The sequence below is a fragment of the Mixophyes fleayi genome, chromosome 1, assembly GCF_038048845.1.
Source record: "Mixophyes fleayi isolate aMixFle1 chromosome 1, aMixFle1.hap1, whole genome shotgun sequence".
NCBI lineage: Eukaryota > Metazoa > Chordata > Amphibia > Anura > Limnodynastidae > Mixophyes > Mixophyes fleayi.
Window position 1 is genome coordinate 396,851,465 of NC_134402.1, and position 23,649 is coordinate 396,875,113.

Genomic DNA, 23,649 nt, shown 5'->3' on the forward strand with positions numbered 1-23,649 from the left:
CCCTATGTCTTTACAAAGGACAATGAGAAAAAATACTGCCATCCAGAGCCTAATATTGTAGTATCTACAGTCATACTTGCCCTCTCTCCCAGAATGTCCAGGAGACTCCCGAATTTCAGGGGTGTTACCAAGTCTCCTGGGAGAGGGGGCCATTCTCCCACAACCTACCCACTTCTTTGCCTCGTCCTACCTCCCTCTGCAGTCGTACTTCACCTCACCTTCAGGATCTTCTGGAGTGGTAAAAAAAAAATGTCATCAAGTATGGTTTAAGTAAGCAGAAATATAATGAGCTACACACTTCATATTAGAGTAGAGAAGCTTATCAGTGATTCACTCAGTTATTCAGATATATCAGTCTGACTCAATGCAGATTTCCTTTATGTTAGTAATTCCCTTTAAAACTCCAAATATGCCAATTTCAGTAGTTGCAGACTTCATTTGCATTGAATATACTTCAAATTTATTGCACATAACTCCCAGAAAAACTGCACTGCAAAGGTAACAAAAAAGATGAATATATTTCTTGGAATAACAGTGGTACAACAATGGATTTGTATCAGTCAATAGGTTACAGGGCTAAAAGAATAATGCAGACCTTTGCCCTATATTGTATGTACTTGTTGGCTGTGCTTGGCAGAGGGAGTTGCTTGGGATCAAGCTTACTAATTAATGTGGCTTTAAATACCAGCTGTCTGCATCATCTCTTAGTTCAATCCCCTCATTAGAAAGAGGGAGCGACATAATGCAACACATTAAGAAACAAACACCCCATTCAATCAAAAGCACAGATTGTTAAAGTTTGTTAAACGTGAGTTAAAATTATACTACTAGGAAACATCATAAAGACGTTGGCTGATGTAAAAATATAATTTGAAGGCTAAATCATTGTTATATCTGTATGTGTTTTAGTGGAGTGTTTGTGGCTCAGTGAATTCTGTATATCTTATATGGGCCAGTTTATTAATAACTAGCTGAAGTACCCGGCGTTGCCCGGGTTTAAATCTTCAAGTTAATAAGCTATCAATGAGTTGGATGTAACTGTGAACATTTTAAAAATAATTAACAGATAAGATGTCATCCAAATCCATCCAGTGGAAGGCCCAGAACAGGCTCTCCGGGTCAAAGTACTGCCCAGCGTACACCAACGGGATGTCCAACCGGGACTCTAACCCCCCTAAAACCTGGGCAGGATCCAACTGGACCACCTCGCATTGGTTTCATCCCAATCGGTGCAGGGGTGTCCAAATGCATAACCAGACCAACAAACAAACAAACAGACCAATGATTTTTATATATAAGATAAGCGATAGGACTAGTTTTTCTATCACTGATTATTTCAGCCAGTGCCGTAACTAGCCATTTTAGTGCCCTGGGCGAGATAGGGAACCGGCGCCCCCCATCTAAGTGGAGTGTCAATCATCACGTGGGCGTGGTCAACCTATTGTGGGGGCGTGGCTAGCGCTTTACAAGTTCTAGACTGCACTGAAACCCTCTCCCTCCCCATTCTTCACGGTCTGGCTTTGTAAGGATCTTTATGTAATAAGTCACCATAGAATCAAAGTACTTTAAATGCAGCTATCACATGCTAGCTGTATAAAAAATGAATTGGTTATTGAAATAAAACTCACTGAAACAAATTAAAACATAAATGTAACGGTACCATCTGTATCACACTGCCCCTTCATCCCACTGTGCCCTCCATCACAGTTTCTCCTTTATCACACCGTGCCATGGAGCCATCTTTATCACATTGTGCCCCCTTATCACCATCACACGAAATTAATTATATATATATATATATATATATATATATATATATATACACACACACACACACATACAATATAAAGAGCCTCCTAGTGTCCGCCATACCTTAGAGAGCATTCCTGTGACCTCCATACTATACGGAGAGCATTCCTGTGACCTCCATACTATACAGAGAGCATTCCTATGACCGCCATACTATACAGAGAGCATTCCTGTGATCGCCATACTATACAGAGAGCATTCCTGTGATCGCCATACTATACAGAGAGCATTCCTGTGACCGCCATACTATACAGAGAGCATTCCTGTGACCGCCATACTATACAGAGAGCATTCCTGTGACCTCCATACAATACAGAGAGCATTCCTGTGACCTCCATACAATACAGAGAGCATTCCTGTGACCGCCATACTATACAGAGAGCATTCCTATGATTGCCATACTATACAGAGAGCATTCCTGTGACCGCCATACTATACAGAGAGCATTCCTGTGACCGCCATACTATACAGAGAGCATTCCTGTGACCGCCATACTATACAGAGAGCATTCCTGTGACCGCCATAATATACAGAGAGCATTCCTATGATCACCATACTATACAGAGAGCATTCCTATGATCACATACTATACAGAGAGCATTCCTATGACCGCCATACTATACAGAGAGCATTCCTATGACCACCGTACAATACAGAGAGCATTCCTATGACCGCCATTTAATATAGAGCATTCTTGTGACTGCAATACAGACAAATACCTCACCTGAAATTAATAGACCGCACCATTAAATTAAAAAGCCGCATCAATAAATTAAATTGACCCACCAGCCCCCCACAAATAAAATAGTACTCATTAAATAATTAGCCCCCACCTAAACGTCACCATTAAATTAATAGCCTACCTCCCACCCATGTACTAAGACACCCAACCTCCCTACCCACATATCACACATTAATACATCCCCCTTTCCTCACACATTATGGCAGCATACCCCCCCTTTCCCCATAAAGCATAGCAACATCCCCCCCCTCCATAATAGCAAGATGCAGCACACATTCCTCCCCTCCATAATAGCAGCACACATCCCCCTCCCTAATAGCAGCACACACCCCCCCCCCTCCCTCCATAATAGCAGCTTAAATGCCCCCCTCCTCTCCCTCCATAATAGCAGTTCACATCCCCCCCTCCCTCCATAATAGCAGCTCACATCCCCCCTCCATAATAGCAGCTTACATACCCCCCCTCCCCTCCCTCCATAATAGCAGCTTACATGCCCCCCTCCCCTCCTTCCATAATAGCAGCTCACATGCCCCCCTTCCCTCCATAATAGCAACACACATCCCCTTTCCCCTGCTTTGAAACTTACCTTTGTTGTCTTTATTCCTGACCAGCCGTCGCTGCCTGGCTCCTCTCTGCTTCTCTGCTCCTCAGCTGCCTAGCAACGTCATGACATCAGACGCTGAGGCAGAGGGCAGAGTTCAGAAGGGGGTGGAGCCGGGTGCCAGCCGCCATTTTGGATGCGCCGGGCGGCCGGCAGTCTGAATCTGAGGTCTGTTTAATTTTTATTTTTTTTTCACTCCTCACTCAGAGGCAGGTGCGGGCGGCCACTGCGCCCCCCTTGGGACTGCGCCCGGGGCGGCGGCACCGCCCGCACCGGCCTCGTTACGGCTCTGATTTCAGCAATAGAAATCCTCCTATCTCTTTAATTTATTCTTGACCACTGTGCTTGATATTCAGCTGCCTCAGCGATACTGACCGATAGCAGTAAGAGTTAACTTACTGGTCATTATGAAGGAATTTACACATGTGACCCGGCTGGAACTTGAAGCCTGGACTTCACTTTCAATTTCTAAAAAAAATTGGAATAAAATAAGTTTAAAAATAAAAAATAATAAATAGTTTAAAAAACGTATATTAATAAAATGAGCATATTATTCATAGTGTGACATAAATAGGCCCCTTAGAACGGTTTGCACTAATGTTTTAATGTAGCTAGACAGCAGCATTCTTATTCCCTTTTCCACCATGGCATAATTATTGAGACTGGTGATGGGCAGCAGGAACACTGGAGTCTGCATGCGGCCGCACCAGATCAGTTTGTTGCTTGGGACTGTTTATAGTCATTCTGATATCAGATTGAATGCAGTGCATTCTCACTTTTAATATAACAGTGTCATGGATGGCAACAACATGCCCTCTGTTCGTATGGACAAACTGCACTTTCTCCACATGGGCATGCTTCTATCTTCTGCTTACCTGCCAATACAGATTGCAACACTTTGTAAAATTAACCTAAAATATTGATAAACTGTGGGCTCCTACAGCGTTGCGCACTGGGCGATCACCCCTATTGCACAGCCCTAGTTACAGCCCTGTTTGTATCAGTAATGTTTCTTCAGATTGTTTCCTTGGTGATTAGGTAGTTTCATCACTGGGTACAGTAATGTTGGAATTAGCTATTTAATATGTTCAATCATTGCATCTTTGACACAGTTATCAATCATTTATGTAGGCTGCTGCTGTTTGATACCTGTGCTTTAAAAGGTTTCCTTTTCTGTGCTAGTTATATTTTCTCTCTGTTAGTGTGTGTTTGTCTCTATAGTTCTCTGTTTGGACATTTTAGAATTTGACCTCGGCTTGTATTTTTGATTTTTGCTCGAACTCTGCCTGTCTCAACCTTTGAACTGTAGTGGTTAGCACTTCTGCCTCACAGCACTGGGGTCATGAATTCGACTCCTGACCATGGCCTTATCTGTATAGAGTTTATATGTTCTCCTTGCGTTTCTGCCTGCCTTGACTTTGGTTTTGGATTTGACTTCTGTTGTACACCATTTTTTCTGGACTTTTGCTGGACACTGGGGTTTGATCTCCATCAACCTAGGCCAGCACTACCTTGAGCTTAAGATCTGGGCGCACCCGAGTATTGGTGAGTAAATCATGTTCTATAAGTACGGCAGCTGCTATAGGTGAAGATCTCTGCAAGCAGGTTCTGCAGGTCTTAGAGCTGGCATACCAGTATGGTAACACTACTATCCATGGCTAAAATTTATGGCCCGCCCGCCTGTTCCTACATCACATCTCAGTAACAGGTAACTCATTTTCATTGGGTATCATGACAAACAGTCTGTGATTGGATCATGATTTCTTCAACATCCTAGTTAACCTACCAGTCAGTGGTCATTATAAGAAGCACTCCTGGCTACCAACAATAGAAAAAATCCCCTATCACTAAATACAATAACTAGGTAACACAAATATGGATGATTCTGTTTATATAATCTAATGTATAAATGGTAACATTTTTACATACTATTTTGTTTGAAAGCATCATTTTAAAAATGACAATTTTGTTTTGAAATCATTTTTTCCAGCCCGATTTATACAAAATAAGTAAATAGCTAAAAAAAAAATATTTGAAACTAGTGTAATCTCAAGCCTTTTTTGAATCATTACCCTCAGCACTAATTAAATTAGAGTAAAGGCTGACAATGGAGCAGCTAACTACACATCCATGGATGTATAGTTACTATGAGTTCAATCTAATTTTGTAGCCTCTAGGGAGTAAAGAGATTTATTCTACTGGTACTGAGTTGTTGCTATTGTCCTTTCATACATGACTCAAGAGATTAAAGATTTCACCATACACAGAAGAGTAGTATCCATATGGCTAAAAACATGACTCATCCTACCGTTCTGAAAATATCTCATTAAGTCAGAATGGTAGGATGAGCTTTGAGTTGGCTAACAAAGACAATATATCGCAATTATGTGTAAAAGTCTTTGCTGGTAGTTATTTGCTTATTCTGTGCTTTTCATGATTTACTGCTCTAGACAGTATCCTCTCTAGATTACTACAATAAATCATGATACTTGGTTTAAAAATAGGCCAGCTCACTTTTCTCTGAATGTGTAAGGACACCGGTCACGTATAATAATTTTCTGTTTCATTTACGGAAAAGGGAAGGAAACACACAAACACAGGAAATAGTATGAAGTCTAAAGAAACACAGTCTGCTCTACAGAATCATTCAATAAATGTGTACCAGTGGCACTATGCTACTGTATAATGTGATATGAATATTAACAAAAGGTGCTAGGACACATGTCCACCCTGCCCCCACAAGACCTTTAACCCTGTTGAATCTACAGACATAGCTACTCTGCTGGGTAATTTGAGAGATGGTTGCCCTAAGTCACATGTTCTCTGCTTTTATCACCACCCCCACCTTACTGCCTATTCACAGAGTCATTTTATTCTTGACAGTAATTTACTTGTTTTGTGTATAATGTCCAATGCGATTTTCTTCATTTCATTAACATCCACCGTAATATAATACGCTGATATAATTAGCTCACATATAGTCTCAGAAAATCACATATTGTACCCAAGTTTAACACCACAAACTACATGCCTATAATTATCTACCATTTATGACGCACTTCTTTATAAAGCACTGACCCACATCCTAGGGTCATTAGAGAGCAAGATGAATGTTCTATTGTGCAGAGTGCTCTAGCATTAGGCAAATGGTGTTGCACCTAACAAAGAATCTGAAAGACACAGGAAATGAAAAAAAAACCACACTAACAAAATATTTTTATTAGGCATAAATCAGATATGAGACATTTAGCAGTATGTGCCAGTTTAGCAAAGGAAATGCAAACTTCAAGTGAACTGAAACATCAATTTGTTATGTAGAATAAATCAGGGCTTTCTTACCACAGGTGGCAAACTAGGGCGTTAAACACACATTTCCAGACTGAATCCAAAATGAGTTCATTTACAGCTAAGCAAGCTTTAGTTTTCACACCCATCCCCCTTAAAGGTGTTAACTTGATGCCTATTCCATATCCCAGATAATGATGGACTGGTTTCCTAAAGGAGGAACAGGATTAGGCTGCAAACTGCATGACTTTCAATATGTTTAATTACTAATGAGTGGTCGTGCAGATATAGCTTAGTTGCTGCAGGGTAGGAGTGCTCTATCTCAGCGTCGTTCCCACAAGTGAAGTGGTATAACTGGCATAATTAGAGCACAGAGGTCAAGGATTAATGTCAAGAGATGGTGTTTAATCCATACTTGCCAACATTTTTTTTTTTGTTTCCGGGAGATGCCGGCTGGGACGTGGGCGTGCAGGGGGCGGGGCTGCGAAATCGCGTCATTTTGGCCCCGCCCCCGTGACGGAATGACGCAAATCGCGTCATTTTACAGTGGGGGCGGGGCTAAACGCCGCGATTCCGGGTGAATCGCGGCGTTTAAACTAAATTTTTCCCCCTTCCTATCAGGGAGATTGCCACACTCGTCCGGGAGACTCTCGCAAAATGCGGGAGTCTCCCGGACAATGCGGGAGAGTTGGCAAGTATGGTTTAATCATTTACTTTTAACCTGTGCAAATAACCTATGTATATTACTACTGTATGTATATGTTCGCTGTACTGACAATACCATTGATGTTGTCGATGCTATAGACATTTGTTGCTCAGAGTGAGTGTGTTTCCACTTGGACTTGAATATTAAATTGACCTTAGTAAAGCTAGGTACACACTACAGGGTTTTTGTCCAATAATCGGCTCAACCAACCGACATACGACCGCTCGTTCAAAAGTCGGGTCAGTGTGTGTAGTGACACGATGGTCGAAAGTCTGCCAAAATGGACGATTGTCGCCTCATTTGATTGGTCGTACCGTTAAATATTTTCGTTCCAATCTAGTTTCTTTTGTGTAGTGTGTAAAAACTTCCGACCGTTCCACGACAATCCTCCAATACTTCCTCGAACCTGGGGGGCATTGCTCACGACAACATGGCTGTAAAAAGTCGCTAAAGGGACGTCCGCTCTTCCCTTTATCGTCTAAAACAAGGCTAGTGTGTATGCAGTCTATGGACTGAGCGATCGTACCATCGATGGCATGTCTAATCGATTGGCATAAAAAGTTGGTGGAAAATTCTGTAGTGTGTACCCAGCTTTACTCTCGTTCTGTGTGTTTGTGTATTTAACATAATTTAGACTGTAAGCTCCTATGGGGCAGGGACTGCTGTGAGTGAGTTCTCTGTACAGCGTTGCGGAATTAGTGGCGCTATTAAATAATAATAATAGCTGATGATGACGATGATATGCTGTACGTACTTTTCCCTTAACCCAGCCTTCACTTTTATTATTATTTCCACCTCCCTTTTACATTAAAATCAGTAGAAACTAATAAGTATAAAGAATTTCCATGGACACTCTGCTGCTGAGCTGGTACATTATGTGTGGTACTTGGTCTTGGTGGACCTTGGAGCAATACAATCCCCATCTTTTCCATTGGGCACGATGGGCAGGTGCCCGGGGACCCCACGGGCAAGGGGGCCCCATAGACAAGGCTCCTAATAAGAATAAATAATCCTGCAAAAAAAAAATCCTGCAAAAGAAAAAATTCAAGGGTCACTGAGCGAGTACATTTAAAAAAAGCATTGCATCGGGGCCCCTATATATATATATATATATATATATATATATAGGGGCCCCGATGCACTGCTTTGCCCGGGGGCCCGTAATGTTGTTAAGATGGTCCTGGTCCCCAGCATGATATCTTTACACTATTCAATACTAATATTCTATTTGCATTATAAATACTCATCTTTTATACATATTAGCTTAAAGATTATTAACAATAAACTGTAAGAATTACAATCACGTTGCGTACAACAGAAACAGAAACATTTTATTGTGCATACGGCCCGTACCGAAAAATAGGGATATTTTCAAGGGCAACAAACATCTTGAAATCCTGGGACTGTACCTGGAAGACAAAGAAAGGTGACAATTGATGATTGATTGAGCCACATTCAAACAATAACTATGTGATGATGGACTTATAAAACCATATTTTCCAATTTTTGCTAATACATGTGTGTTATAATTAGGGTGTCCAGATTCAAAGGAGACAACTTTTAAAAATGATTGGCTGTGCTCCCCTTACCCCTATCCCCCCCACTACCACCACAATTTCTAGATCAATCATGTATTTCAGATACACTTGTAAACATATCTTGCATTGCTTAATTGCATTTGATTCCCATACATTTGTATAACTACGGAATCCTCACACGCTTAGGATTGAGCTGCATTCAGCTGGTAGTTAAAAGCAGCAGAGGCCCCAAGTGAAACAGAGTGAATAGCTGTCTATACAATTGGAATGGTGGAAGGGTCATTGTCTGCAAGAAAATACTTCCAGAAGTACAGCAGATGGTTGAGCGCAGTTATGCAATCTCAAGCAATGCTGAACCATGTATGGAAAGGAGAGGTAGGCATGACCTGAAGATCCAATCCACGTAAAATATTGGATGGAGCACAGCGACTGACACTGATTGCATCATCACACCCCTGCACACCTAGGGCCTCATTTAGAGTCGGACGCAAAGTCTGTTTAAGAAGTGTAGGAGTGGGAGTGTGCCGCAGTTTGGTAGGGTATTACGAGTGGCAAGCAACCCCAGTCGTGTCTCACTCGTAATACCCTATCGAGCTGCGAGCAGTTCCTGCAGCTAGCTAACCGCTTGCGCCACCTAATTCCTGCCGCATAGTTTTACCCTTTTTTTGACGTGTGTTGCGTCTGCGCCTCACTGTGTCTAGAATTTATTTACATGGGCACGCCTTTACAAACACGTGTTCCTCGCAAGCTGTCACAAGTGTTAATTGCATCCAAGATGCAGGCGGATTTGGTGCTTGCTGCATATGCGTGGTAGTGTTTTGTTGTTTGATGCGCCTATTACGGACTTTGCGTCCGACTCTAAATGAGGTCCTTAGTGTTCACTTCCAGGAGCATTACCTGCTCTATTGTTCTCTCATTGTTCACTATTGTACCTATTCTAATGCCCTGTATGTACTGCTGAGCTTACACAGAGCTGCAAGGGATATCAGTGTGAATAAACATATTTTATATATCATATACAGATGGAGCACGATTTGTTTAAATAAGTGGCACGATTAAGCACCTGTCACACTGTGCGTCGATCACGTCATCCTCATCAGTTGTTCTACTACTGATTGGGTGCATTCCTTACACTTCATTCACACTGCTTGATTATACCGAACATGCTACATCTGTACAGTGTGTACACAGTGTCCTAGACACAGTTATTCAATTTCAGTGCACAATTAAGCATACAATTAAATAATAATAATGTCCATTGGTTTTCAGTACATATTAGCCACTGCAGGCAGTGGTAAACTAGAGATTACCAGCTTCCAAATGATTTGTATTTGGCAAATCATGTAAAAGTTCTTACAGTATAAAAACATGACACCACAGTAATAAAAGAGCCAGGAACTTTCTGTCCTGAAGTGAAGGTTCTGCAGTATATAAACTTTTGCTCATGCTTATGTATAATTTGTATCATTTTGGTGAGTTGCTGGAATATTGCTGCAGTTGTATCACCAGCTGATGGAACATTATGTGCTGTCCCAGCTGTTGTCAACAGCACTAACTTTTCCAGATTGTGTACTTTGAATGTTGCATATACAGATTTGTTCTATAAGCCCTCGGGACAGTCTCAGCTTGTATGTGTTCTTCAAATAAGTTACTTTGCAATTAAACACAATAGTCCGTCTGTCAAAGAATAAAATCATTTACTAGTTATTTGGATTTATGTGTCACTTTTGCAGTACACTTGTGCTGTACATTTATGTCCTATGATGTACTACTGTACACACACTTTCTTCATCCATTTAGTCAGGGAGACATTAGACTGGACTCATATTTACCACTTACACTACGGAAATATACTGAAGTGCAGATTTGTTAAACTACAGGATTTTCAGTGATTTTCTTGACACTTTTCAAACAGTCAGATTTACTAAAGGCCAAAACGCTGTTCTACAAATGCCTCATTAGCTATCACCCCCGCGTTTTTTTGTTTTTTATTCATGTAAGAAATACAAAGAGTGAAATTTATCATGCTGTGGATTGCTAAACTGCCGGAAACCCCACTGGAGATATTACTGGAAAAAAAGAGGTGGATGTGAGAGACGAGATGGCTCAAATGGCAAATCTATCATAGCGCCTCTATCGAACAAATAATAAAATAGTGCTCTCATTGAATGAATAAATAAATACTTTTTTTAATTTATTAAATAGAGTCACTATTATAGATCTATTAAGCATGGGATTCTATTATTTATTTATAACATTTTAGCAGTATTTCTTATACTTCAAATATTTATATGCTCTTGAAAACCCATCTCTTTTAACAGGTGACCTTATCCTCGATAACACTATTCACACTAATGCACCCTCACAACTGTCCCAATCTCCACTCTGAGCCACATTTGCTCCACTTGTTTTAGTTGTGCCTTCTTGCACTTAGAATGTAAGCTCTGTAATGAGCAGGGTCCTCCGTACCTCTGTTTTCATGTCTGCATTTATTTTGTCTACCTTTTATCTTCCTGTTTTATGTATCTACTGTTTTTCCTACTGTACGGCTCTGTGGAGCACTGTGGCGTTTTACAGATCTATGATAATAATAATAATAATAATAATAATAATAATAATAATATTTACTACTTCCCTGGTACTCATTGGTACCAGGAGGGGCCCAGGGCCACATAGCGTGAGATGGGCATCTCTAGCTGACGGGGCCCAATTGTTTGGTTGGTCCATCCATGTAGAGTCAGTCTGATGCTGAGTAGCATGAGCTGCCACTGAAGGGGTTCTGTGTTTTTTTTTTTAACCTAGCTCAGGTAGGATGAAACCTGGTGTTTACGCTAAACCACATGCAAACATTTCTGGTAGCAGAAAATAATCCATTTTCAGTTGATGGTTATACATTTTTTTAAAAAAAAGTTTGCGTTGTTCCCTTTCTATTAAGACAAAGGGGAGATTTACTGAAGAGCAGTGGTTTTGGAGCTTTTCAAATGACCACACATCGCTAGCAGGTTGGACTTCATCCCAGAAACAGCCGGATGATAAATCCTGTGGCTTGCCGATGAGAAAATCTGAAAATAAGATTATTTGCAAGTCACTAAATTTTCTGCTACCACCTGAAACAGAAACTCTGTTTGCATTTTAAATACAATAACATCAGGCTTGTCATACGGTACAGAATAGAGCATGCTTGCTAACTTTAGTTTTTCCCCCTCCGAGAGATCCCAAGGGGAGGACAAGTGTCAAGAGCAGGGCTGGAGTGACACACAATAAATTGCGGCATACTGCAGTAGGGACAGGGCAAAAATGACACAATTCTCTGCACATCGCGTCATTGAGGCCACTATCCCACTTCTCTAAGAAATGGGTGGGATCCGGGAAAAAGACCTGCTTTCTCAGGGGTCTGGCAAGTATTGAATAGAGATTACACTTTCAAAATAGCCCCTTTGGGTTTATTTTGCAACTTTAGACCCCGCAAAAATTCCAAAAGGTGACTCATCCTTTATTATATGCTTATTGTTACTAGAAGATAAATGATCTGAAAATCGTATCATTTTAAAATGAAGGCTATGTAAGAGAGTATATCTATACAACATTTACAAGACCCTTTGGGTTTGTTTTGTGCATTTTATCCCCCACCTTTCTTGGCAGTTCACTGTTCTTTTTTACATCGTTTCAACAATCTTTCAATTCTCTGCAAAACATTTAGCCCTTAGTGCTTGAGAGAAGTTTATAATTGTAAATCTTGTTCTCAACTACCAGAATGAAATAATAAAATGTATGGAAATGGTCTTAATGAAAGATGTGAATTAAGTAAAAATTAGCGCACATCAAATTATCACTTAACTCCTATAATTAATTTATGTAGAATAAACTATTTACACCACAGCAGGTTATTAACTGATCCCAGGTTAATTCAGTCAAAAAGTACCTCCCTGGTGAAAGGGGTCATGCTGGTATCTTTGGTGCATTATAATAGAGACATTTGTAGCCAGGGGTGCAGGACTGTAAGGGAGCCCAGACCTTTTCTGTAGACTGAATGGGGCAATTATGCTCTTTATAAGGGATAAATGAAGCTTCCAATGAGAGGTTTGGTCTTTATTGGCAAGATTCTCTTGGTGTTTATTGCCAAATATTTAAGACTATTTTAATAGCCTTGAACATTGGCTTTCTGTGTATTATATTGGAGATATACAATCCAAAGTAGGGGATAGTAGAATAGAGAAGAGGATGTTAAAGTTTTATTAATGTTTCGGTGGATGATCTCGCACAATACAAAGTTTGAGAATGACCGAGAACTGATGACAGTTTTAATGCACTGCTGGTTGGCATGTCTTTATTTGCACTTTACTCATTATGACAGCTTGTAATATGCCTTTGTTTTTTCTATCAGGTACAACTTCTTCGCACAATGAAAAAATCACTGACTTGGGCTGGTTTCCCATTGATATTGCATTAACCTGCTATTGACCCTGTATATTAAACACAATTCATCATCATCATTTATTTATATAGCGCCACTGATTCCGCAGCGCTGTACAGAGAACACATTCACATCAGTCCCTGCCCCATTGGAGCTTACAGTCTAAATTCCCTAACATACACACAGACAGAGAGAGGGAGACTAGGGTCAATTTTTTGATAGCAGCCAATTAACCTACAAGCATATTTTTGGAGTGTAGGAGGAAACCGGAGTACCCGGAGGAAACCCACGCAAACACAGGGAGAACATACAAACTCCACACAGATAAGGCCATGATTGGGAATTGAACTCATGACCCCAGCGCTGTGAGGCAGATGTGCTAACCACTTCGCCACCATGCTGCCATTGTGTGTGACATGCAGCGGAAACAAACATTAGTGGTCGTCGGTTCACTCCATTGACCTCCATGCATAGAACGCAAGTAAATGGAGCATGCAGCACGCAAAAGTCGCAAATGCTCCAAGACCGCAGACGCTAGTAGGTATGATTTATTGAAGCCAGTGGGTTCCATTCCCATACCATTTACATGTTTTTAGAAACATTAAAAATTGCTAGTAAAATAATTTTATTTACACCAGTGGATGAGGACCCTTAGCATCTGGAGTATTACAGCAATAATGTGTTGTAATGACACCAAATGGAGAATTAGTAATGAAAAATAAACCGTATATATTATATTTATTATTTAATTGAATATCTGGTTATATATTTGAATGCTTTTCTTATGAATATAAGTCTTGGAAGGCTCAAGATTTCTCATACTTTATGCCTCATACCAGTGGTCGAAGTGGAAAGTGGAAAGTTAGAAGTGGCAGTATGGAAAATGTAATAGGAATGGAAGTGAATGGAATTTGAGAGCTTTACAATGAAGGCAGTAGGAGAAGTGGCGGTGTGGCATACCACTGTATACTTGCCCACTTCGATCACTGACTCATACCCATTAGTGCTTGATGTACATTAACACATGTACAAACATTAGTGAAACTGCATGACAACACAAAGTATTTCACATGCGGTTATTCATTGCATTTTTAACTTGGGAAGTTATTGGAGGTCATCTAGGCTTCAACAACGGGTGTAGTAAATACAAATTAGTTAAGCATGTGGCATGCAGAGAAATGCAACACTCCCAAACTTGAATAGTGTCACAGGAGGGAGAGGGGCCATTGTAAACAATGATTTGCAATTTCAGACACATATATATTGTATCAGCTTTAGAAACAATAACACAATGCACAAAATTGACACTAGTGGGTTTGAGGTCAAAATGTGTTTTTTTCTACAGAATGTAAACACATAGTAAAGCTGGACAGTGTCCTATACTGCAAAACAGTATTGCTAAGAGGATGTCTGATTATATGCCACATTCACTTATGGCATATATTAAAATAACGATTTCCACTTTCAAATCATATTAAACCGTGTTTTTTCTCATTATTTTTTATCCTTCTTCCTCTTTAGCAAACATCATAGTGATACTATGAATAGTCTAATACGGTTTACAAATATTTACTCTTCAAGATAAAGATACTGAGGTGGGCAAATTGTATCTGTGACGCTAATCCAATTAAGATGATAATTGTCTAAATGCAATGAAGACAATATGAGTTTACTAAAGTGAGTTTGTGGATGCAGACAGCTGGGCCAAGTTCATAGCTATTCAGCAGACAAATATCACCTCACTTTTATGGGTACTTCCACATTTGCCACTTCATAAATAATCTCCCCAGAGCGAGTATCTACTGTTCTCACTCCATGTGGGCATACGTTTATAAAAGCTCCTATGGGCATGCGTTTATAAAAGCTCCTATGCAAAATTGTCTCATCTCAATCTATCATTGCAAAAGTGCCCAGGACCTCCATGGGCACCAATCTGGAGAAAGATTCCCCTCTCCTGGGAAAGACTATTGGAAGGATGTGAGGAAACGAGTGGCCACTAACTTAACGCCACTATAATTATGGAGAATACTAGTAAAGTATTTTATAGGTGGTATCTGACCCCAGACAGGTTTTATATAGTTTTTGGTTTATCCTTCTCCCCAGCACTAGAGGAACTTTGCTCATAGGGACACCTCTCTCTATATCTGGAGGATCTGCACCATTATCGCCTCCTTTTAGGACAAGGTCATGAACCTCATTAACAAAATGATTGGATGTTCTCTGTCTAAAGCTGGGTACACACTACAGAAATTTTGACCAACTTTTTATGCCGAGCGATTTTACATGCGATTGATGTTCCGATCGCTCAGTCCATGGACTGCATACACACTAGCCTTGTTTAGGACGATAAAGGGAAGAGCGGACGTCCCTTTAGCAACTTTTTACAGCCATGTTGTTGTGAGCAATGACTGTAATTTCGTACTCACTGTTGTGGATCGGTCAGAAGTTTATACACACTAAACAGCGAAACGAGATTGGAACGAAAATATTAAATGGTACGACCAACCAAATGAGGCGATAATCGTCCATTTGGGCAGACTTTCGACCATCGTGTCACTGCACACACTGGCCCGACTTTTGAACGAGCGGTCGTATGTCGGCTGTTTGGACCAAAACAGTGTAGTGTGTACCCAGCTTTAGGAACTAGGGATCTTTATTATGTGTTATCCAGTACAAAATGTTGATAAATACACAGTGGAAATGATCTTGTATATCCTTGCTGCACAGAGTGCCTGGTGGCAAAGGCATGAAAGCAGCAGAGTCCCCTCCATGGCAGGGCCTGATCAACCATTAGGCTGATCAGGCTGCAGCCTGGGGTGCAGGATCTGAGGGGGGCGCGGCACTGCCCACATTTAATTTTTTAAAACTTTTTTTTTCTTAAAATGGAGCGCTTCGTGGCTGTCTACCATCGGGCCGCCCCTGGTCCAAAGGGGGTGGCCCCAACTGTCACTATGGAGACAGCAAATCCCATGCTGTTAGCTGCCTGTCAGTGCAGCCACGGAGCTCCTAATCAAGTCTTGCGAGATTTCCACATCGCACGAGACTTGACTAAGCATTCTCTGCCCCTGCAGTGACAGGCAAGGGGATTTCCTGCAAGCTGCCTGTCCTAGAAGAGGATGACTGCTGTAATGAGGTAAGTGAGTTGAGGAGGAGGGGTGGGGAAAATAGTTGCTGGAGGGGGGTGTATGTGTGTGAGAAAAAATAAAAAACAGCTACAGGCGGTGTGTGTGTGTGTGTGAGAAGAAATAACTTGAGTGGGGTGTATGTGGTTGAGAAAAAATTGCTGCAGGGTGTGTATGTGTGTGTGCAAAAATAGCTTCAGGGGGGGTGAGAAAAATAGCTGCAGGGGGGTATATGTGCAGGGGCGGATTGGGATCTTAAAGTGGCCCTGGAAAAAATTATTGAAGTGGCCTCATGTGGGCGGGACCAAAATAACTGTAGGTGGGGCCAACACAAAAGTAGGCGGGATTTAGAACTACTGGAAGGTGGTTGTAGTAACATTTAGGAAAACCTAGATGTGATGACTTTACACACAGTGGGTCATCTCTAAAACAATGCAGGGCAAATGTTGCCAGTTCTGTGTCATAAAATTACATGAATCCTTTTACATTATCTGTGACTGGTTTATGCCTCTGTGCTCCAGCTTGTTTAGTTGCCTACTAACACTTACTTCCAAAATTTCCCTCATGGTAAACATACCTGACTTTGTTTAATAAGTTTAACTATTACGAAAGATGGTGGCACAATCGTATTTGATTAGTCTATCAGAGGAGAATATGAGCACCTCACACACTGTTGTTTCCCTGACGTCATGAGATGCAAACTACCAGTTAAATCTCTCTCTCTATGTAATATATAAATATGTGTACCGTGTGTTTCAAAAATGCATTAATAATAATCCTTCTAATAAATGGCTGTCCAGGTGCGATCATCACAAAGGTGAAATAGCATCTGCAAGAAAACACTTCTTTTGCAACAATTGTATATGAGCGCTAAATGTGCCCAGTGATTGGGGGTGGGAAGGCTTGACAGACAATGGCATAAGTAAAGGTGAAAGCTATTACAAGTATTTGCTGGTGATATACTAAGTGCAAAGGAGGCAGGATTAATAATATTGTCAGTGCAATGGGAGCTGGCCATATGTTCAACAAAGTGATCTGAGAATTGGGTCAATGCAAGGTAGAAGGAGGCAATGGAATGAATGTAAGAACCACTAAAGTATCACCAGCGCTGGAATAAGGCTCTGGGGGGCTGAGGCACTTAAGACAGGGGGGTTATCATTTTAGATACATTTTAGACAAATACACAGGAAAAACTGAGTGCACTACTGTTAGATACACGCAGCTCTGCCTTCACGAGCAGTACAGTGTGAAACGGGACATACCTCCCAAATGTCCTTGCAGTCAGACCAAATCCTGACTAAGCGACACAGTCACCCAAATTCGGGATTGTTCCAACAGATTCAGGACTGTTGGCAGACTGTCCTGCTCTCTCCTACCTGTTCTTGTCACTTTCACCACCTGTGGCTGCTGGTTTCTTTAGATCAGTTGCTGCTTGTCTGGATCCTGGAATGCTGGAGGCCCTATTTGGAAAAAATAATGGGTACATGAAAATTAGAAAATGCCAACCAGCCCCAGCATTAAATCAATAGCATTCACATTAAATAATTATGCCTCCCTCCAGCCCTAACATTAAAATAATAGTACTTACATTTGATAAATAGATCTATTTCCCTCCAACCAGTCCTTACAATAAATTAATAGTAAACACATTTAATAAGTAGACCTACTTCCCTCCAATCAACCCCAGCAAAAAATTAATAGCAATTACGTTTAATATTACCATTTCCCACAGCCATCCCCGGCATTAAATAATTCATATTCCTATTTTGTAAATAACTCTCCTCCCCAAACTCAGTCCCACATTAAATTAATAACCCCATATCACATCAGCTTTGAATTAAAATTTACGCCAACCCATCTTAATTTAATAGGCCCCACTATTTAATGAAATAGCCCTCAATAAATTAAATTGCCTCACCATCACCCCACAAATAAAATAGCACACATTAAATAATTAGCCCCCACCTAAATGCCACCATTAAAATAATAGCCTACCTTCCACTGATGTGTTATTAAGACAGCCCCCTCCCTTCCCTCATATCACACATTATAGCAACATACCCTCCTTTCCTTCACAAATTATAGTAGCCCCCCCCCCGTCCTTCACACTCTCTATAGTTTAGTTTAGGCAGCCCCCCACCTTCCTATAATTTAGTATAGGTAGCCCCCCTTAGAATAGTATAGTATAGGCAGCCACCCTTGTATAGTATAGGCAGCCCCCTTAGTAAAGTATAAGCAGCCCCCTCTTAGTATAGTATAGGCAGCCCCCCTTAGTATATTAGAAGCAGCCCCCCTTAGTATAGTATAGGTAGCCCCCCTTAGCATAGTATAGTATAGGCAGCCCCCCCTTAGTATAGTATAGTATAGGCAGCCCCCCTCACTTACCTTCAGTTGCTCTGAATGTCGCCCCCCCAGACGCCCCTCCCCCCAACGCCCCCACCCTGTCCCCCGCGCGGCTAAAATAAATAAAAAATTAATCTGCGAAAATATGAGGTGGCCTCCGGGTGCCCTCGTTAGGCCAACAGCCTACCGGGAAACTTCTAGGTAAGGTCTATGGCCAATCCACCCCTGTGTATGTGTGTGAGAAAAACTAGCTGCAAGGTGTGTGTGTGTGTGTGTGTGTGTGCAAAAGTAGCTGCAGGGGGGGAGGGGGGAATAGCTGCAGGAGGGTGAGAAAAATATCTGCAGGGGGGAGAATGGATGCAGGGTGGGAGGTAAGTAAAATTGCTGCGGGGGGGACAATGGCTGCAGGGGGTTTAAATAAAATGGCTTAAGGGGGGTGAAGACAATAGCTGCAGGGCGAGAAATGGATGCAGGGTGGGAGGTAAAGAAAACTTCTGCAGGTAGATGTTTGTATTTGATTGACCACAAATGTTCAGATATTGTACAATGGGGTAGTTTTTTCTGGCCATAATGGAGTATTTTGGGCCTAATCATTAAGGGTTTGTTAACATTTCACATTATAATACAATTTTTACATTTTCAAAACAGGACCCCAACTTTCCAGAAGCCAGCGAGAAGACAACAAAGCTGCAAGAACCAGCAAGAGAGGAGAGCAAGATCAGGTAAGTGACAACGCCACAATCTGTCTAAATTTGAATGCTGGAGAATGGTCCTGAACATTCAAATGCAGGAGTATTCCCATCTGCCAATACATTGTGTGTGTGTGGGGGGGTGGGCACAACAGGTATATTAGCCTAGGGCGGCCAGAACCCTTAAGCCTTGAGCCTTAACCCTGCTCCATGGCATCACTTAACAAAATGATTTACGTCATTGCCAATATGGAAACGATTACCTACTACCTCTAATATAAAGAGGACACATTTCGCAAAGCTTGTGATGCCATTTAGCCTCTGTTTTCTCTGTCCTAGACGCATCCCTCTTGTCAGGTGCTAGAACTTAGTTCATTTGTAACTGAGCAGGTATCTAGATATATGAGTAACAACCCATAAGCCATAGCCCATGAGCTCTCTCCTCATCTCCTCATCTGCCACCCTTCTTCTCTGTTTCAACCATGCCCTTCCTTCCCTTTCTTCTCCCTGTTCCCTACTTTACCCATATAATTAATTCAGTAATTTTTTGCAAGCTTAAGTGCTATCTTTGGGTATACAGTGTTTTCCTCTTTTTGTGTTCAATGTGCAACAGCTTGTACCACTGCCAACTAATCTTATGCTATTTTCAGGTGTGAAATCTCTAAATGACTAGAAATCGGTGAGTTTATAAGTCCTTGTTTGCTATATTCTGTTAGACAATGATTTTTAATCACAGTGTAGTGCGATAAATTGCACAATAGTGCAAATTAATTGCTTCACATAAATTTAAAGCAATATAAATCCTCTGTATAATTTAGTGGGGTTTTTCACTAATTCTAAGATACTTTAGGCGATTTTGGGTGGGAAATGATCATTTGAGATGGAGAATACAGGAAGAATACAGAATACATGGAATGGAGAATACAGGAAGGTGTGTTTCTTTGGGCGATTACATGAAAACTCACTGGACCTCATTTACGAAGTGCACTGGATGCTCACTGCAATACATCTTAGTTTCTATGCAAGTGTGCCCGATACTCTGCCAAGCTCATTGCAAGGTGCCTGCCTAGTCTTCACTCTTGGAGGATGCCTCTGTAATCTAATAGTGCACTAGGTTTGTGGTTATGCAGAAAACCTCAATAAGTTCACTGTGCAAAAGTGTAACATCATGCCAAAGTTCACTCTCCTATCACTTTAGAACCTTTCATTAAATTATTTTTTTCCTTATAAAATGCTGCTCAGTTTGACCTTGTTCATGGCTTAGATTACTCATGACAATAATACGACATTGGTAACTTTATTGCATGTAGCTAATTGTTGTGTCTGAAGCTTTTTTATATTTGACAAAGTGCACATCAGAATGTGCAATGGCAGTAGCAAAATGCTTCCCATTAAAAATAGATGAAGATACTTGATTTCCGCCAGCTCAGAGGTGGTTCAAAATGCCAGTGTTTTTGTAGATTGGAAATGGCTGGGCTCCCTTCTACACAGCAAGGGGCGTCTCTTAAAATGCAAAAATGCACCATCTACATATCTCTGTTTTATTGCAATCCTACTGCTCTGCAAAATAAAATCGCATTCTTTAATTGCTCCGTAAAAGTAGGCACATACTCTGAAAACCCATCTTACTCTGAAAACCCACATTCTTTGGTGGAGCTTGCTCGAGCTCATGTGATTGGATGAACATTCCCCGCTCACTTCACTATGTCAGGCGGGAGCGAATGAACGTTATGAACAATAGCTCTTTCTAGCTGGAAAAGTGCAAGCGTTTAAAATGCTTATCTGACATCACCCTTATGGTAAAGACATTCTTACCAACCTTTAAACAGTGAATTCCAGGATATCCCGGGCAGGGGGCGTGGTTGGAGGGCAGGAGGGGGCGGGGTGCGATCAATCGCATCATTTTCAAAATGACGCGATTCACCGCGAATTGCATCATTTTGGCCATCAAACAGCAGTATGCGGGATACTTGCCTACCCGGATTTCAGGAGTCTCCCGGACATTCTGGGAGAATTGGCAAGTATGAGTAAAGAACAATGAATGAAGTGTTTACAGATCATCTCCTTATCACTTGGTTCATATGAATGTTACCAAAAGAATTTGAGTGGGCATCTACATTAAATATAAATGCATCACAAACTGAAGTATAGAAAGAAACAGGAGTGAGCCTATAGCAAATATGACAACATGGTGCATTTCGTGAGGGAGAAATTTGTCTTGATCAGGATTTCCTGTTTAGTTTTCGACAGAATTAATCTGGGCTCAGTTGATATGTTGATATGAAGCAATGCTTTTACATCAATACATTAAATGAGTCCAGCTTAATATATACTATATAAATGCCTAGTGGCGTGTGTGGGAAAAAAAACCAAGCTGCAGCGCCACCTGCTGGGCAGAGTTATACACTGACCTATATATTTCTTGAAGGAGAAGTGACAGTTGAGAGTGGTTGGTGGTTGCCTGGGGTGACAGTGGGGAGTTTTTAACACCTTAAGTAGCTTGATGAAGGATGTGGCGATGAAGATGAAGGATGAGGTGATGGAGAAAAATGATGAGGTGGTGACATGTGGACAAAACCACGTTAAAAAAGGGCGCTTGCGTCGGGAAGTAACGCTCTTCCCCTGAGGAGGCCTGGGCTAGGCCCGAATGCATGACAAGAACCTTTTTAACACCTTAAGTAGCTTGATTTGACTAGAATGCATGAGTATCATGCACGGGTTAACTTGTAGTAAATATGTAAGTAGGAGATCCTGAACCAGACCAATGTCACCCTCATGAATTGGGTCTGAAATGGAGTTGGCATGTCTGCTATAATGAGGCAATGGTCACAGGCATTATATTCTATAGTGCAACAAAATTAAGGGAATTCATTTAAAATGCTAATTATGCTGCTTCAAAAGTGGTAAATACTTATTGTATTTAATAATGGCTGCTACTATAGTATTTGTCTTTCAAAGTGTACACAACTCATATGCAAATGTTTATGGTAGCTTGATGAGGGATGAGAGGGACATTAACTTAATTGCTGTCTTGTTCAGCGACATAATTAGAAACATCCCAGGAAAGAATGAACATGAACTGTCCATATATGTAAGTTTCCTTAAAAACATAAATTATTTAGAATTGATCACATACCAATGTTTTTGTGTGGAAAATACACATGTCTGTAATGTGCATGTACACAAACAATTATAAGCATATGTCCGAATACAGATATTGGGATACTGTTGATTTGCATAACGTAGAGAGGTGGAATAGGGGCTGCTAAGCTTAGACTGAGTACAATAATGACGTGTTCACATAATTGTGACATAATTAGTCGTTGATTCATCCCCAGATATGCCTTCTAGCTGGTACTGGAGGGTTCTTGCAATAATATACTAAGAAGATAGCAACACTGTTTAATCACTTGTGATTGGCTGCTTGAATATTGACATCTCCAGTACTTAAATCATTATCATTGTAGCAATGTTCTATCAAGTTGCAGCCATCTATTCACATTAATTGTCATTTCCACTTGGACTATTACAAGAAATAAGATTCCCATTTAATTTTAAAGGGTAAAACAACAGAAGTGGAGGGATTTGCAATTAATCATATTTTATATAGGAAATGCGACTTTTGCATGCATTAATAACTGTCAAGACACTATTCTCTCTTGTGTATATGAGACTTCATTACATTATTTTATTGTGTACGAATAGGGTATTACAACATGAACATTTACTACTAACTCTGTCAAACCACATCTTTACGCTATTGTGGGGTATAATCATACACCCCTGTATACCTGGTGTAAATACTAGTGTTTTGAGCTAGACGCAAGCTGAGATGCGCCTGGCTCAAGATATACACGCAAGCTCACTATTTTCCTATTTATATTCGGTACACTAACGTGTACAAAATGAAGAAATGGTGTATATTTAACATAGTCTTGCACAATTAGGGCCTCATTTAAAGATAGGAGCAAGTCCAGCTAGAAGGTGGAATTTTGCACCTTGGCAAAACCATGTTGCACTGCAGGTTGGAATATCTCTGTGCTATATGCAAATACAGGCAGTATTTTCCCTGCATGCAAAATAAAATTTGCGTTTACACCCTTTGCATCACAACATAGTTTGTCCACCTGTAAATTTGCACCCTTTAAGTGGATTTGGTCCTAACTCTAATTGAAGCATTACAGTCCTTTATCTAAGTGTCAGTAAACAAGTAAGAAAACAATGACTGTTTAACTGGTGGGATGTAAGTGTAAGGTATATATTGTCAAAAGCACTTTTTTTGAAACATGTCTTTGTGGCCTTCCCAAAAGATATATAATGTCAATAACAATGCCCTGGAGTTCAGAAACGGAAACAATAAAGTATGAAATGTGTTGCTTAACTCTTTAGGGTCAGCACAT

General features: G+C 40.8%; 1 long non-coding RNA gene across 4 annotated transcripts in view; it reads right to left on the reverse strand.

The window, feature by feature from the left end:
* Window positions 1-7,192: 7,192 nt before the first annotated feature.
* Window positions 7,193-23,649, reverse strand: part of LOC142098388 (uncharacterized) — an 87,516-nt gene continuing 71,059 nt past the window's right edge. The window contains exons 3-4 of one of the 4 annotated variants that reach the window (XR_012678350.1): window positions 11,634-11,743; window positions 7,196-8,171 (exon numbers count right to left, since the gene is read on the reverse strand). This is a non-coding gene — a long non-coding RNA (uncharacterized LOC142098388). Of the gene's footprint in view, window positions 8,172-11,295; window positions 11,744-23,649 lie in introns of those variants that run through there. The other 3 variants (XR_012678346.1, XR_012678347.1, XR_012678348.1) reach the window with 3 other exon arrangements.